Source organism: Eucyclogobius newberryi, unplaced genomic scaffold (assembly GCF_026437365.1).
Source record: "Eucyclogobius newberryi isolate DKJ021-1_F unplaced genomic scaffold, fEucNew1.0.hap1 SCAF_3, whole genome shotgun sequence".
NCBI lineage: Eukaryota > Metazoa > Chordata > Actinopteri > Gobiiformes > Gobiidae > Eucyclogobius > Eucyclogobius newberryi.
Window position 1 is genome coordinate 24,270,319 of NW_027315945.1, and position 17,416 is coordinate 24,287,734.

Genomic DNA, 17,416 nt, shown 5'->3' on the forward strand with positions numbered 1-17,416 from the left:
ACTCTCCTCTGTCTCTCACCCTCTCTTGCCCTCTCTCTTGCTCTTTCCTCTCTTTCTCTCTCACCTCTCTGTCACCCTCTCTTGCCCTCTCTCTTGCACTTTCCTCTCTCTCTCTCTCTCTCTCTCTTGCTCTCTCGCTCTCCTCTCTCTGGCTCTTTCTCTCTCTCTCCTCTCTCTCCTCTCTCTCTCCCTCCACCTCTGTCTGCACTGCTGCTGCTCTTTGGCTGGCTCCCTGTTTACTCAGATCAAACTTGTCAGGAGAAGTTGAGCCGAGTTTAAACAAACACACATGCACCTACTTATCCCAGCTCCAAAAATACACCAAAATACAGAGCGGATCCAGCAATACTGATGCTGAAAGATTTTGCAGAGATCATTACTGAAGTGTGGTATATGCAATTGTACACAAGTGTGCAAAGGTGCAAATAATAAATCTTTTCTTTTAAAGAACTTTTAGGCAATGTTGGCAGAGGACAGTAGTATCTATTTTGCGTGGGTTCAACAGTTTTGATCTTTCCAGTGCTTTATGATATTTACAACAAGAGGATAATCGAGCATTCCCTTTAAAAAGACATCTCTGGATCTCAGTGGGACTTTCCTGGTTCAATAAAGGTTATGTAAAACAGAAAATATAGGGTCTTATATTGCATTATCTTGTGAAAGTATGTTTTAGTCAAGGGTATAATGTGATATTTCTGTACTTTTGTGGGTACGTTTACAGTCTTTTCACGTTTGTCTGACTAATACCTTTGAAGACATGTTTTAGTACATTTCTGTTGTATTGGTAAGATACCTTTTCAAAGATACAAACTAAAGTTGATCCATTTGTTGAGTAATCATTCATCATTGCAAAGTCATGTGCTTTTAAGTTGTGCTTTTTAACCAGCATACATTGCCTTATTCTGAATTATAGTACACTGGGCACACGGGAGGAAGAAATGGGGGATTACGGCGAGGCAGTTCATGTATTATTCTGTGTTTATTTTTACTCTCTGCCCCAACTCCACTGATGTTTATAGCCAACACATTAAAAATAACAGTGAAATCTCTTACCCTAACATGAGACCATCCAACTATTGGGGAGTGCGTCTCTCCTTAGGCAATACGCAGCATGTTTCTGACCTCATCTGAACCCCAGTGCTACCAGTAGACTTATGCTGATTATCTGAGCTCAAAGGGAATGGAGATGAAGACCGGGAGAGAAAGAGAGAAGGCCTACAAAATGCACTCATTAGTTTTAGCAAAAAGAGTAGCGTATGGCAAGACACATTAGTCTACTGTATAAAAAAGTTTGAAGGCCAAACAGTCTGTCATACGAAGCAGAATGTGACTTCATGGAGAAGATGGAAAAGTAAGTAGGCACAGATGTTGTAAGTGCACGAATGAGAAATGGTATATATAATCGTGTTGATAGTATCACATAAAGTTTACGTTATCTGTGTCATCTCTAATGGTAAAATTGGGTTGAAGTGGTATAGCAGTAGAAGTACTTTTATCAAATGCCGCTATTTTACAGTGAAAGGAAAATACACCTGAGCGTTCTTAAAATATAAGGAGAGTTAGAATAAATGGTGATTCAATCCTCCAGGTCCAGGGGGCTGAGCAACTGACCTCACCTATACTATTACACTATACTTAATACAGTCTAAATTTGACATGAATTACACTTTATGAGGTGGATATTCAGAAAAATACATTTGTGGTGCTATTGGGTGAACCTTCTGCATTTATTTCCCCTCTCTGCACCTCTATGCCACATTTTAATGTATTTTATGCCATGCTTTTGGGTTTGGCTGGTGTTAGATGCATTTTGAATTAGAAATACAATATACATTTTTTGCCGTCTTGTTTTTGCCTGAGTCAGCGTCCTCTCTTGCCCGATCATCTTGCGGTGTGTAGCTCCTCCTTAGCATATGTAGACCTAGACCCGATCAGGTGGAAACACTTTCAGACTGCCCCATGGAAGAGGTGCCACAGACACTAAACAATACACATGCAATGTCCAAATGTACTGAACATGTTGGTTGTAGAGAATGAATGGAGGACAATGTCAGTGAAGGGCAGTGTGAGACGGAGGTGAAACACAGAGAAACTGACAAGGAAAAGCACAAGTGCATGTTGTGCAGCCAGGACGCAGCGAGGGGCGTGATGGAGTTGGCTCCAGGAGCAAAGGTAGAAAAGGGGACTGATGAGTTTGGAGAAAGAGTTCAGCAAAGGCCCAGGATCCAATCATAAAATTGTTTCTGATTCAGTTTTTAATTTCAGGCAAAATCATGTTTCAATAGTCACTTGCTCATAGCTTAGCTCCAACCTTGGTGTGTGAATGGGTGCTCATTTTGAGCAAAACACTTCTCCCTGGCCCTGCGTGAACCGTGCAAATGCTCTGGAGCAGCGGCTCGGGACCAGACCATGTGGGATTAACTAACCCCTGTTCACCATGGCAACTGCAGGAATGACGGAGACCCCTTGTAGATTTGGTTTGAAGCAAGACGGCTCATTGTTTGACACAGGTTTTTGTTAAATGAACAGGATAATGTATGAAGAGAGCACTGCATGAGTCAGCCACGGAGCACTGCTTTGATTTATCAATCTCATTAAAAGTGAGTATTTTAATATGACTTTGAGATTGACATGGCTAATGAGTTGTGAAATATAAACTGGAGGGTAATTTACCTTGTTGAAACGTGTTAATGATCACACTAGATACAATAAGGACTATGTTTTTAAAATGAACAGTTTGGGGTAATATTACTCATAATAACCATGACTTTTGATCCAAAACAAAAAGTTCACTTTCATAGAGAAATAAAATGCTTTGGGGCACAAGTGGAAACACCAAGGGAAGCAGCGCTGGCAGTCTCACCATAAATAGATGATAATTTACTGGTACAGATCAGAACCACAGCACTCACTAATCCTCAGATGGGATAAAATATGGATAAAGATCGATGCAGTGAGCTGCAGAAACAAAAGCAGCCAAACATTGAGATTCACCAACTGAGTGAGGTCTCAGAGGTGTTTATCAGAGCACATACAATAACACAGGACCATGCGTCTCATTCTCAAGTGCTTTCAGTGCATATGGCCATATCAGTTCCACACAGTCATACATATGCATTACCTCCTCAGACACCAAGTTTTCTAAGACAAAATAATTTAAGAGTCTCTAAGTGCATAGTGAGCACATTAAAGGGATTTAAAGTTAGTTTTACAAAGAGCGCCGTGGATGTGGAGAATTGCACAAACAGCAGCCGCACATAAAACCTCACACAAATACATAAAAACCTGCATGTGTCAAGCTCCTCAGCAGCTCATACATAAATGCATAACATTTTGCACATGAGCACATGTGCTGTATGGCTGTCTGCCTCCCACATGCTGGCTTTGTGACGCATAGGAAAAGTCATTAGGCCTGTACTTCCTCTACAAAAAGAAAAGAAAGAAGAAAAGCCCATTGCACATGAAACACACAGGAAACGTGTGGGTGACTGCTGGATCTGTATCTGTATATCTGTGTGCATGTGTATGCACAAGGCTCACTTGCACATGCTCGTCTGTAAACTTGCTCCTGTGCTGCTGAATGCACACGCATGCCCTTAGGCCCGGTCACCACTGTCCTGTAATTGCTTGACTTTGATTGCCTTTTAAGTCCGCCACAATTACAGTCAATTAAATCCTACCACCATAGGTCAGACCTTTGGAGCACCGAGATATGCTCCGCTGGCTCAGTTAATACTGTTTACATTAGAGCTTGGATCAAGAATTGAACTTGAAAGTGTTATAAAATCAAGCTTTTGCCCTGAAAATGTGTAAGGAAACTCACTACAACTCACTGCATCAAAGTACAAAGGGCTATGTACAGTAGGTAAAATACTTCTCTTGTCTGAAACTGTTTATAAATTGGTTCAACTAACGTTAACAGTAATGATGGTAATTAAGAAAGTAAGTAGTAGTGGTTTAGAACAACAACAACAACAACAACATTGTTGTTGTTGTTTATTGAAATAGTTTGGATTATTAGTTTTCAGTTTGTAAAATGATATTATCAATTAAACAAATAATCTTGACATCCTACTTGCAATTAAAAACGTTCAAGACTTAACTTTAAATATTTTACCTATATCAGTGTTTACAAAAAAAACAATGATATAAATCCAGATAATTCCACTTCCACATCTCTCATATAACATAATCACAATTATATCTTTTGATGAATGATTGATTTCACTTCCTCAGCTGGAGCTTCTGCTTTTGGGTGTAATTGTGTAACGTATCACTTGACACATTGGAACATGTGCAGCCCAGAGCTCTCCTCATGTGTCTGTCAGAAGCTATCCTTTTTTTTTCTTCACATAATGTCGCAGCCAGCGCCTCTATGTGATATTTAAACTGCGTGTGGGTGCGCATTTACGGCATCCTCTGTCAACCCCAACCAACTGTCCCTGCATCCTGTACACAGCACATTGTGTATTATGTAAATGCGTGGGTGTATTTATGTATGTAGAGGACCGCCTTGGACTATTTATATAATCCCTTTGGAACACTGAGCCAAAATGACATTTAAGAGAAGAAGACAAGAATACACATTGACAGAAATTCCCAAAGAAAGAAAGAGCTGGAGAGGATCCTGTGGTTTGGACATCTGCTAAAGCTTCAGGAAATTCAATCATTTTATGGCCGAGGGTGGAAGTCTTGGAGTACCTGCACTAAATCATGTCAGCGCACACAAACATACACTTGGCCACAAGGGAAATAGGTGAAGGACAACTTTTCCCACTTTATGGAGACAGGGCTGGCTGTAATGTGGAGGCTCACACAGGCACGCACTCATAAGTGGATTAATGTGGACATGTGTGCCCATACGTCCCCCAAACATCTGTCCCCTCAGCAGGAGCCAGCGCGCTAATAAACACCACATATGCAACAAACATGCACCGGGCTATTATTACATGCCCTGTCAGGTACACAATCATATCAGCAAGATGTCGTGTTGTACATGGAGTAACAAAGTGCTCAAGAAGTACAGGAGCGAACTTTTGAACGTTTGGATGGTAACTCTATATCTGTTTCTTCTATTATACAATACAGACCACTGATACGATAAAGTACAAAGGTGGGACAAGTGAGTAAAGGTGAGTTTTAGTAGATTACAAATGTCAGAACTATAACAAAAGAGAAACAAAATCTGACAATTTACAGAATGTCTCCCCTCATTCTTTACCCTTGTTTTACACATACTGCGCATCTCTCCAGTCCAATAAAACCTACAGGTCAAAAACACTAGTCTATTATACAAAAACATAAAAAGGGAACTATTTGGTTAACTTGTTCTTGTAAGCTCAGTGGTGGAAGAAGTTCTACATTTCTACATTCTATACATAAAGCAGAACGAAGTAACATTTTGACCGTATTAAATGCCTTGGCGAGTCCCTGTGACGATTAAATATGTATTTTTGGGGAATTTGAAGTGTCCGTTGTCAACAGTCAACTCTACTGAGAAACCCTGGCTCTTTTTTCAATTTGACAATGTGAAATGTTGTAATAAGTGTTTATATCGTCTTATTTTGAAAAGAAATGGATGGGGGAAAAAAAGAGCTTTTGCTTCAGATACAATACTCAAGTAAAAGTAGCTCATCAAAAATCTACTACTTTTGTTGATTGCACAATTACCGATCCATTTCTTCATTTTCGAGTGAATTGTATGTACTGTATATAAAAATACTGTATATATTTTCGTTTGCTCAAAGCTGGGGCCTTGAACCTTCAGAAAACTCAAACCTTTACATTTCAGTTCAGTTCAACAATGTAGTGGAGTAGAAAAGTACGGACACCTGCTCTCAAAAGTTGTGAGATAAAAGTTTAAAACATAAAATATAATAAGTGCAGATGCCTAAAATGTTAACTTAAGTACAGTGCTTTTACGTTTGTACTGTTTCTTTCCACCACTGTGTAAGCTGTATTATGAAGAGTAGCAGTAAGTACAAGTAAACACTTTGAGCATACAAAGACTGCACTCTAATTCCATCTAATCATTGTATACATATTTAAGAGTACTTCCTCTTCCTCTGGGATTAACATGTGCTCTGAATGTAACAGAACCGTGTATCAATTCCTGAAAAAGCGGTTTACAAAATCCACCCAGTAAATTCAGATTACATAAACCAGTAAAAGTAACTGGTACACCTCTGCTGCTGAGTAATCGGACACTCTCCTGCGATCCTGCTTTGTGTTAAAGACATTAGTCACCTGTTGCCTCTCAGCCTCCCTCTGGGCATGACTTTCTTTACACAGCTAAAGCTAACTGTTTCTTCCATGTTGTCGGCTGGCACATGATGAAGGGAAGACGGTCGAGGAGCAGAGTTCACCGGCTCTAAACATCGCACACCGGTTTGGAAATCCCCCACGTGTTCAGATCTGCAGGTGTTGCTAGCTGCACTCTCTGCCCTCTGAGCTGTACAAGTAACAACATTTCACCTCAAAGTGTGCTGCTTTTCCTTTTATGTTCCAATTTTAAAACTGGTCGGAAAGAAAATACATCTCCGGCGTAACCTACATGTGTGTGGCCTCTTTATACAGGGCTTTCAGCTGGGCCGCATTATATTTTTACTGATAAACCAACTTCAGTGTCAATATTTTCTGTAGGAAAAGAGAAAAATATATATGGGGTGTTGACTGGTAACAGCGAAAGGAAGATCTCAAATTTGATCTGCAAACTGGACCGGGCCTTTTACCAGTACTGGAAAGTGAGTGTAAGCGTTTTGTTTTTATTGAAGTATAGTTGGTCATAAAAATATTTAGTGGTGATTGTAGTAGTAGTAAAGAGTTTAGTGACATTTGTAGAATATTGTAGTTGAGAGCAGTGGAAAAGGATAATAAAATGGGTTGTATAAGCCCAATAAAACTTGTAGTAAAAGTAGTATTAACGCTGGGGTACCGACATATTTTTATTTTGTAACTGAGTAAATATTGTGTTACCATTAAAGAGTATCTTGTAAAAGCAGCCATTTGATGACAAAAATTAGACCGGTGCATGCTGTCTGCATAGAATAATAAAGTAGTTTAAGTCTTTATTGTCTGAAAAAAAGCTGTTTTCAAACTTTGCACAAGCCCAAAAATGAATGTATATGAATATGAATACTATACTAAAGGGTTTGTGAGAGCTAGGAACTAGTTACACAGATGTAAACACCGATTTCAGGTTTTGCAGTGAGAAAATCTGTTTTAATAGTGATTGAACTAACATGTTCATCAATATACCTATAAACACTTGAAACACAATGAAATAAAGAGGTGTCTACTGAAAATCAAGATCCAACCTGCAAGTAGCCCTAATTGGTAAAAGCAAAACCCTTTTCACAGTGAATATTGCCTTTACTTCACTAATGTACTTGAGCACGAGGAAGAGTTTGAATACTCATAAGCCATTAATGGTTATTTGGGTATGTTTAGCTGCATATTAAATTGAAGTTTAATTAGATCATAAATCCAAAAGGTAGTAATATCAAAGGCTATTAGCATCTAGTGACTATAAAACACATTACCTTAGTCCCATACCTTTGCAGTTAATTTCTCCGTACAATTCCACTGCAGTGCTGGGTAGTCAGTGAGGATTTCTCCGGTGTTAATTAAACCGTCTGTCTTGGAAAGAATTAAGGTCATGATCTCCCAGACCTCTCCACTCCCACACGCCCTGAGAAGAAAGGCAAGAAGAAGAGAAGACTTAATGAACGAATAAAAGGATGAAATGACTTAATGAAGCGCCTAACGAGGCCGGCGGCCATTTAATAAGGGCTTATTAAAGCTTAATTAGAGCAATAATCCTGCTTGTTGGGAGTCGTTCAGTGTTGACTCGCGCTTGATTGTGTTTTTACGGCAACAGGATAAACAAGGAAGCATTGTCATTCAGGAGGAAGGAAGACGGCGGGTGTGCTGCAGGAAGAGGCTGCTGCTGTACAGATCAGGGCTTTTTAATCACGTGGTGTTTCAATCAAACTTCTTCTATTTCACTTTGGCCTTTTGCTGTTTTACTGTCTTACTGTTTTACTTTTACTGTCACAACCTTTTTTCTTCTTTTTGAAATAGTGACATATTTGATTTGACATGTCAATTATATAAAAAAAAAGGAGGGGGAAAATAATCTTAACCCCTATCGACCGAACGATAAAAAATTCAGAGCTGTAATCTAAATAATTAACCAAATAACTAAGAGATTCCTGACCTATCAAATATAGACTACATTAAAGTGGGAATATTGTACGCGTTTGAAAAGTTCTCTTTCATTTAGCAAATTTGCAAATACAATGCAACACAATCAAAGCCATATTAAAATTGGGACCATATTTCGAGGTAAGAATCACTACAACATATACATTTTGAATCACTTAAAAGTGTCTTAAAAATGCCATAACATGAAGTATGAAATAAAAAGAGTGAGGATTAAAAACCACCAACTTAAACAACTATGAAGCAGAGTTGTCATTGGTCATCAGGGTGAAAGGGTCACTGAAAAGCGCTATATAAATAAAAGTTATTATTATTATTATTATTAAAGGTGAAGTGGAAGTAGAACTATAGTGAAATAGCTTCAAACAAGTAACTTACTACTTCCTTTACATTGAAAATACAACTTGAGAAGTCCACACTTGAGCATAACAAAGGGAAACCCACCATAAAGCTCTTAAACATGACCCAAACCGCTAATGAAGTTGATTCACAGTAGACATGACCATGACTCACTGTTATATCACACTTCTCTCTGGCTCCGTCTTAGGTAACAGCCAAACCCCATGTGAACCACAGCGCCCCCTTGGGACCCACATTCTCATTATTCATACAGTGACGACATCAATGCCTTACGATCTGACTCAAGCTATAGTCTTATCCCACTGGTACAGAGATGCCAGCTAAGCCCTGACGACAAAGGCTTTCTACTAAACCCTGTTAATCATTCATTTTATGTGTCTGATTCACCGCCCCGAATGCCCTCGGCTCTTGTATGTGGTTTGTAATATCCCGTACTGCCAGAAGTGAACAGAGGTAGTCATCCGCCTTCCCGAGCACGCAAGATCTTATAATCCAACCACATCTACCACAAGGTGTCTTAATTAGAAGAGCGATTTTGAAAAAACAAGTCGCTATTGTATAAGTCTTTGGTTAATACACACAACACATAATTAAGTATGAGTGCATCAACGTGTTACAATGTGCAAATGCAAATTAGGGCCAAAGACAGTGACTTATAATCGGAGAAGGGCTTGGTCATCGGATAGAGCATTTACCTCAAGCTCACAGTCTGTTAGAGAACACATATTCTGCATGATTCATTTTGTTACAGACCTTTAAACGTGCTGTTGAGTACCTTTGCTGGCATCTCATGGTTTACAACTTAGATCAGGCATGTCCAAACTAGGGCCCGGGGGCCAAATGCGGCCCTCAGACCAATTTTTGTTGGCCCTCCAGCTTCCTGCTATGTTGGCCCAAACAACAAAAACTAGTACTTTTTATTGTGAAATTGAAAAAATCAGGCATATTGATGTTATACCAACCTAATATTAATGTTCTAGGTCTAATTAAAGGTGTGGAGGCTCATTGCAATTACGTCAAATGCAAAATTTCAAATGATTCACTTTGTCATTCAACAAATTCGACATTTTCAAGTTGTTTGTGGCCCTCTTCCCCGTTTAAGTTTCAAAATGCGGCCCTTGGTGAAAAAAGTTTGGACACCCCTGACTTAGATGAATGTACGTATATATTGAAAATCGATATATATATTGGCTCATCAGGATTTGGTGTGATCTCTCCATCTACTAACAGCAGAGGTTAAGTTACCACAGGGAATCAAACAAACGTTAGCTTACTCCAGCGAGAGTTCTCTTGTACTTACAGTACAAGAGAACTCTGGATCTCTACCGCTGACATCACAAATCTAGGAAATTTCAAACTTTTGTGAGGTTCAGAGAAGGAGCAAAGAACTCTAGATATATGAAGTGTCCTGCTCAAGCATACAACAACAATATGAACTGGTCCGAGCATTATTTAGCTGTGTTAGTGTGAGCTCTCTAACCACTAAACCACTGCTGCCCAAATATAACATGTAGCTCCTGTGGATGAGTGAGTGAGCGGGTTGGGGGTTGCCATCTGAAGGGTGTGGCAGTCTAGGTCCTGCGAGGTCACTGACCCTTAATTAAATAACTCAAGTAAACATATCTGGTTACGTTCCACCTCTGAAGACCCCTTGTTCAACTCCCAAGTTCTATTGCAGTGAAAGATATGATCAATGCTCTCCAAGTGCTCCTAGTTAAAGCTGTGTTTATTTTTGAGATGACATCATTATGCCAGAATGCCTCACCACAGCCCATAAAGCAGAGGAGCAGAGACCTAAGAGTTTTTAACGTTGCACACCACAAACACACACACATGGGGCCAGGCCTTTTAGAAAACGCTGACCAAGATTCACCTTTCTACTGCTGTGGGAATCATCATTTCTCACCACACTGTGACACCTTTTCAGAATAAATCCACAGTTCTTAAAAAACACTGGTGAAAGAATGTTTTTTTACTTTGGTTATTGCCCTTTTAGTCCGTCAACATTTAATTATTCGCTGATCTGGAGCCCCCTTCTTAATTTAAAGAAAATTAGCTGATTAGATGATGACATTTTTAGACAGACAAAAAGACAATTTAAGCTTCTCAACGTGGTTATGAATTTTTGGTTAATCCTTCTTATTTTCCAATTTTAGTCTTGCTTTACACGTGCTATAAATGTCTGGGAATGCTGCTCCTTCGCGCCAGAGCCATGTGAGGTCACTCCCAAGAGGATTTTAACTGATCTTGAATATTACCGTCTAAAACATATGGGAAATTGGAGGGGAAAATTGTGTGACAGCATTTCACAAGGATCCCTGACAGTCACAGTTCACGGACCATGCTTTGGCTAGTCTGCCGCTATTTTAAAAACACACTCCCTTGCGCAGTTATTTCCACAACGCCAAACAGCTGACGAATCCTGCAGAAGGACCAATAATCTCCTTGTTTCTTTTATAGATTTTTCTTCTTCTGGACACATGTCAATTGGATTTCAGTCGGAATTGGAGATTCTGTACTGTACTGAGCTGGATGGAGCCAAAACACTGCCTCCACCACAACAGGCCAGCCAAATGTGGCGATTCAATGAGTGATTTGTGATAGTTGGAGAAGCCAATTGCATAAATGTGGCTCAAGGGTTAGAGAACTCATCCACCAACCAGAAGGTCAGAGTTTTGGTTCCCTTTCTGTTGTTGTGTCATTAGGCAAGACCACATGCCATATGGAGTTGATAGCGCAGATGAGCAGCCTCCAGTCTGCCCCAGGGCAGCGGTGGCTACAGCTAATAGCTTATAGACTGAATAAATAATAACAATAATGGCTGTAGCACTTTGAAAGATATTTATTTTAGATGTCTGTGTCAGTCAGCAGCAGGGCAGATATCTTACTGCCACGTGACAATTAAAAACACTATGTAAAGTGTCTGTTAGTAGGTGGTTACACACATTAGGGAAAGTATCTCTCCCAAGAACCCAGTCAGATAAGAGGAGAGAAACAGGGAGGTGACTGGGTTCTACTGCTGCAGTACAGAACAGCAGCTTCAGATCTGGGTTTATGAGGTAGTTACTAGCTAGGATGTATAGTATATACAGGCTATGCAGGCTATGCAGTCTTCCTGCGCACACTTCCTATTGTCCCCGTAGGGAAATTGGACTCATCCTTCAATGCCGCTGAGAATACCTGTCAGGAGTAGTGAGCACCACAGTGCAGCGCCCCGGGGACCCATGTCCATATCTTGAGCTAGTCATGGTCAGGATGTTAGTTGGATGATTTTATCTATGGTGCATATTTTGGGATGATGGGTTGATGGGGGAACCAGAGCGCCCGGAGGAAACACAGCCAGACCCATGGAGAAACACAGAAAGGGAGTCGACCCTGCAACGATTCCTGGTTGGATTACAACTAAACTAGAACCTTCCAATCACGTAAGCACAGAAAATCTATATTGGAATTTAAGCCATATAATTGTGTCCATTCCCTTATCAGAGCTGTGTCAGAACTGAAAAAAACAACAACAACAACTTGGATGAGTAGAGAAACTTATTCAGTCTAAATGTTTGACGAGTTGACAGAATTCAACCTTCTTTTGCTTTGGAGTCTACGCGGACGGCTGAGGGATTACACACTGTATAATAAAACCTCACCACAACAACAACCACTGCCAGCCCAACCACCTTGCCAGTTTCTATTACTTTAAAAACACGCTCCTTTATTTCCACAACGCCAAACAGATGACGAATCCTGCAGAAGGGCCAATAATCTCAGCGTCTTCTGTTGTATTTTTCTCCCCCTATGCAGACACATGTCAATTTGAAGTCGGAGGGATTCGGGATGCCAGGTATTGATCTGCACGGCAAGGATGATGTCAACTTTCCTACAAGGTCTGAAGCAGCTGACAATTCCAACAAGCATGCCAAACCATCACATCATTTCATCATCATTTCTGCCAGCGCCTGGGCCCTGTCAGGTGTCCGTAGGAGAGTTAGAGGAAAGGTATGATGTCATTGTTACAAAAGGGCTTTAAATCTCACGATCTGGAATGACGGTGGTTGCGAGCAATACCATAGCAGTCGTATGGATGATGACAACATGATGCACTATTTCCCTCCATTGTTTAAATTAATCCAATACACTCGGCTCTAAAAGTAGTTCGGCTGAGGCCCCAGTGACCAGAGACATGAGTAAGAGCGTAATCAAGGTCAGGACATAATACACCGGGGGAGATACAAGATGCATAAAATACGGGCAAGTACTTGCGAAAGGCTAAAGGGGGTTATCAGTGATTGAAAGTATGAGGAATGTTGCTTTTGGAGATTGAATTCTTTCATCCAAGAACACAGGTAATAAATAAATTGTGCTCCTCGGCCAACAATTGAATTGCCCAAATATTGCTCAAGACAGTTATGCAAAAAACAACAACAGGGTATTTAATGTCCAAGACTAGCACTGAGCACACAGGAAATATCAAAGTTAAGGGCTCCATTTATTCATTTTAAGTATTACTAAATAGTACGATTAATCAATCAAATGAATGCCACAAAATAACTCTCACATGATTTGAATGTAAGAATAATAGCTTATGATAGTGGCACGTAGCAGTCGACAGTTGGATGAGGGCAACATGATGCACCGTTTCCCTCCATTGTCTAAATGAAAGCGATGCACTCAGCTCTATGAGAGGTGATTGACCAGGCTAAGTCATGAGTCAGAGCCCAGCGCTCAAGGGCACTGCATAATACATGGGATGAATAAAGAAACATCAAAAGTGGTTTATTGGCATGTGCAAGGTCAAACATCAAACTGTGTTGCATTTGAAGACAAAATATTAATAACTCAGTCAATATTGTGCAAATAATAAGACATTGGATTTCTCTATGTCTTTTAAATATGACGTTATATCTAATATCTATTATACACTACATTCCTTAACACATGAAATACACATGAAGTATTTTGTATCATCGTATGTGGTTGTGATTTTTGTGATTAGAAGTTTATATTATTGTGAGATGAAATGCACAATTTTACAATAATTCATGATTATTGGTCATGGTGCCAATTAATTGTATGTATCGCTTTATGAAATCAAACTCGCTGAATGATAAATTACAGTTATTGTGACATTAAGTTATAATAATTAAGTTCTAATTGTGGTCTGAATAACCAAAATTATGGATCAACCAAATCATTTTGACATCTTGGGTGAGCAGTGCATGATGACAACACAGTGCAATAAGTTCCCTCCATTCCTTAAATGAAACCACTCCACTCCATAGAATCAGAATCAGAAAAGGTTTATTGCCATTGTCAATGCACAGAATTCACAAACATAGAAACTTGCAACATAAAACAATGAACAATGATAAAACAACCTATTTAAGTCAAAGAGAAATAATTTAAATCTGCTGTTCAGTAGAGACCACATAGACCGGAGTCATGTTGCGTCATGAGTTACTTAGATGGCATGTGATCAAGGTCAGTGCATAAAACATGTATAATAGTGACACGAGAATCATAAAATTTAAATAAGGTTTCCTCATTCATCCATGTGAGAGGGCAAGAGGGTTTTCTGTGATTAAAAACTACAACCATGAATAGTGTTTTTTTTTAGGTATAAAGAAAAAAATTATGTATGGCTTTATTATATCTAAGAACAGAGTAAAAACATTTATTTCGTAACCCCTGGAGGCCAAAGTTAGTACTTGTGCCCTTCCCTCTTGCATGTTAGATTCATGCCACACCATGTTGATAATAAATAGCAGTTCAAATAAATGTTCCACTTCTATTAGACATGAAGAGCTGAAAACAATGTACCGCACAATGTACACTGAACTTGCAACTCTCCTGTTTTATTACAGTAAAATAATATAATTTTGAAGGGAGGGTCTCCATTTGTGATTGTTTTTCCAGTAACACCCATCTGGTTTAAAGTGTATCTAGTTTAACACAGGGCCATGATGTCACAGTTCCTGCGGGGCTTTCCCATATCCACACTCAGCTGATAACACATGTGCTGCAGAGCCATTAAAACTCCTCCTAACCCGTAGCAAACCTTCCCTGAGAAACTAAAGAGGAAAAATCTGGCAAAGCTAAACAGGGCCCCTCTATATTTTTTTGTTTTTTGTACTTTCCCCCGGCAGCAACCTACAGCTTTAAAACTCATCTAGATAGTGATTACCTTGGCTGAATCCAAACAGCCCAGGCCTGTGTTGTTACAGGCAGGCCTCAAGTCCATAAAACCTCTCCAAAACCATTTCTTCCCTCAATATTTGCCGTTTCACAAAACCTTTGAATACAATAATGTTAAGGTTGCTGAAATGTCTTGCCCAAGGTCTGTTTAACGTTTTTTCTACTAAATTCTTCCTTCACAGTTGCATTGACAAAACAATACTGAGCACTTTTCGTCTGACACTTGATATGCGTTCTCCAAACTGCCCTTTGGCACTTATAACTCAAGCAAAATGAACAATGTAAGAGTGAAAAGGTTTTTAAAAGGATTAGTCCTTTGTGGGTTCACAGCCCTTTTAATGTAATTGTAATTTAGGAAAATGTGAATGGATAGAAAACAGAACGAGATGGAGGACGGTGTAAAAAAGAGCTCTCTGGAGGGTAAGCAGCTGATACGGAGCAGAGAAAGGGGAAGCTGGACTTGTTTATGAAGGAAATGACATTGTTAGGTTTGGACAATGACCTCATGCTGACAAGATAATGGCTGATAGGGGGAGAGAGAGGGACACATGGTCGGGGGAGAGCTGGGTGCATAGTGATTTAACTGTTTAAAACCATGTTGATAACAGGGTTCAGAAATGACTTTGGGAGAACAATGACATGTTTTAACTGAAAATGGCAGTGTGGGCTTTAATCACGGATCTATTATGAGAAGTTTGGCAGGTTGTTAGGTTCACCACGGGACACAAACAACAATGAGAAATGGACGCCATCAATTCCGATGAGAATAGAGGCTCATCATCAACTGGCTGACTTCCAAACTATCACAATTATTGATAGTTACAAATAGTTCCATAATCTTTGCTGTTTATGAAGTTGGATGAGCACAATTCAAGTTGACACAAAAACATACCATAAAAACAAACCAGCAAACAGGTATTCAAACTGTTAAGACCTCCATCATGGCAGAGCAGCTCTACTGAAGGTGCCAAATGGACAAACTGCTTCAAATGGACAACTGTCTTGTTGCTCAAAGACACAAAAAGGTCCAACTTTGTAACTATCACACTTCTGACATAATGATAGAGCTGTCAAGATCATTTGGTTATCAATAATCATGATTATTCAGGTCACAATATCATTCTAAGAACTAAAGCTATGGTAATACCTGTGACTATTTTATAAGCAAAATCAAGTAAGTAAGCAAGTCATTTCAATTAAATCTGTACAAGTACAACTATAATGCTGTTTATGTGGCAGTTTATATCACAAAAACCTGACTTTTGCAATCAGATTGCTTGATTTCATAAAGCTAAACTGTACATTTTGTGGAAATAGTAAGTCTGTTTTTATTTTTATCCTATAATAGATTTTAATTGTTTTTCTTTTTTCTTTTATTTTTTAAGATAAGATAAGATATTCCTATTTATATATGTTATTGTTTTTTTTTTTTTTATTGTTTCATGTTGCACTGAATCACTAAAGCAAGTTCCTATGTTTGTGAATTTTGTTCACTGGCAATGGAAATAAACCTTTTCTGATTCTGATTCTGGTCACATACTATTGGAACAGTAATTAAGGATTTCACTTGAGCTTTGCCATGACAATAACTGTGAATGAATCTTCTCCAATCACATCTCTCTTGATTCTGGCTCTTAAACATAGATAAGGGCGGATTAAATATGGTTTAAAACAGGCTTCTTTAAAAAAAAATGGTTCAGAGTCAATTCTAGCTAAACATATTTCAATTTAATCAATATCCAAACAGTAATTGTTAGTGCTCACCAGGGATGAAATAAATAATGCGTATGTAAAGTTATTAAAAGATAAGCAAACCAATTCTCTTTCTGTGCCATTTCGCTACTAATGTTGAAAGTGTGTTCACCAAGGGACCGCTGCAACTTCTGTAACAACATTTAGGTTGCTCTGCACTTTTTATTAACGGCTCAGTGGTGACCTCTAATTGTACCAGGGATTAGGATGACATGATTGAAAATAAAAAAAAATACTTCATGCCAAAAAATGACTGGAGGGGCTTAGAGGAGCTGTTGGACCTCCCAGGAGCAGTGCTGGACTCAAGCCCAAAACAAAGCTTGCCGCTGGGTTAAGAATCTTAGAATGTTTCTCTGGATTGTGGATCTTGGGACAGTAGTGCAAAAACTATTGTGTTGTTGGCTGAGCAGAGATAGTGTTTGGCGGATAGATTAAAAATAATAATTTCAGGTCTCATGATAAAGAAGTGGAGTGAGATAATTTACACCAACAGAGAGCTCCCATCTGGCCTGATTTGCATACTACATTGCCAATGCTAACTTTTAGTGGAGCGATTATCTCACACACTCATTTTCACTGAATTCTTAATGCAGAATTAGCATATTAGAACAGCATATTGTCTCACACATACCAAGAGCCTTGTATGAGGAGTTTGTCACGTTATTTTCTTGTCAGCAACAAGATGTTGGAAATAAACAGATAATGATAGATGAACAGGTGCATGTCAGGAACATACAGAAGTGTAAGAGTGTGATCATTATGTCGCTGAAGCAAAGAAAAACACATACGAATGATAAAGAATTCTCCTGACAAGTTACACCAAAGCGACATGGAAGTGTGTGAGTACGTACACACACACACACACACACACACACACACACTCCTGTCCCGG

General features: G+C 39.2%; 1 long non-coding RNA gene across 1 annotated transcript in view; it reads right to left on the reverse strand.

Annotated features, from left to right (window-relative positions):
• LOC140374233 (uncharacterized) overlaps window positions 1-17,416 on the reverse strand; it is a 55,708-nt gene that overhangs the window by 14,687 nt on the left and 23,605 nt on the right. The window contains exon 2 of the long non-coding RNA XR_011929080.1: window positions 7,555-7,690. This is a non-coding gene — a long non-coding RNA (uncharacterized lncRNA). The remainder of the gene's footprint in view (window positions 1-7,554; window positions 7,691-17,416) is intronic.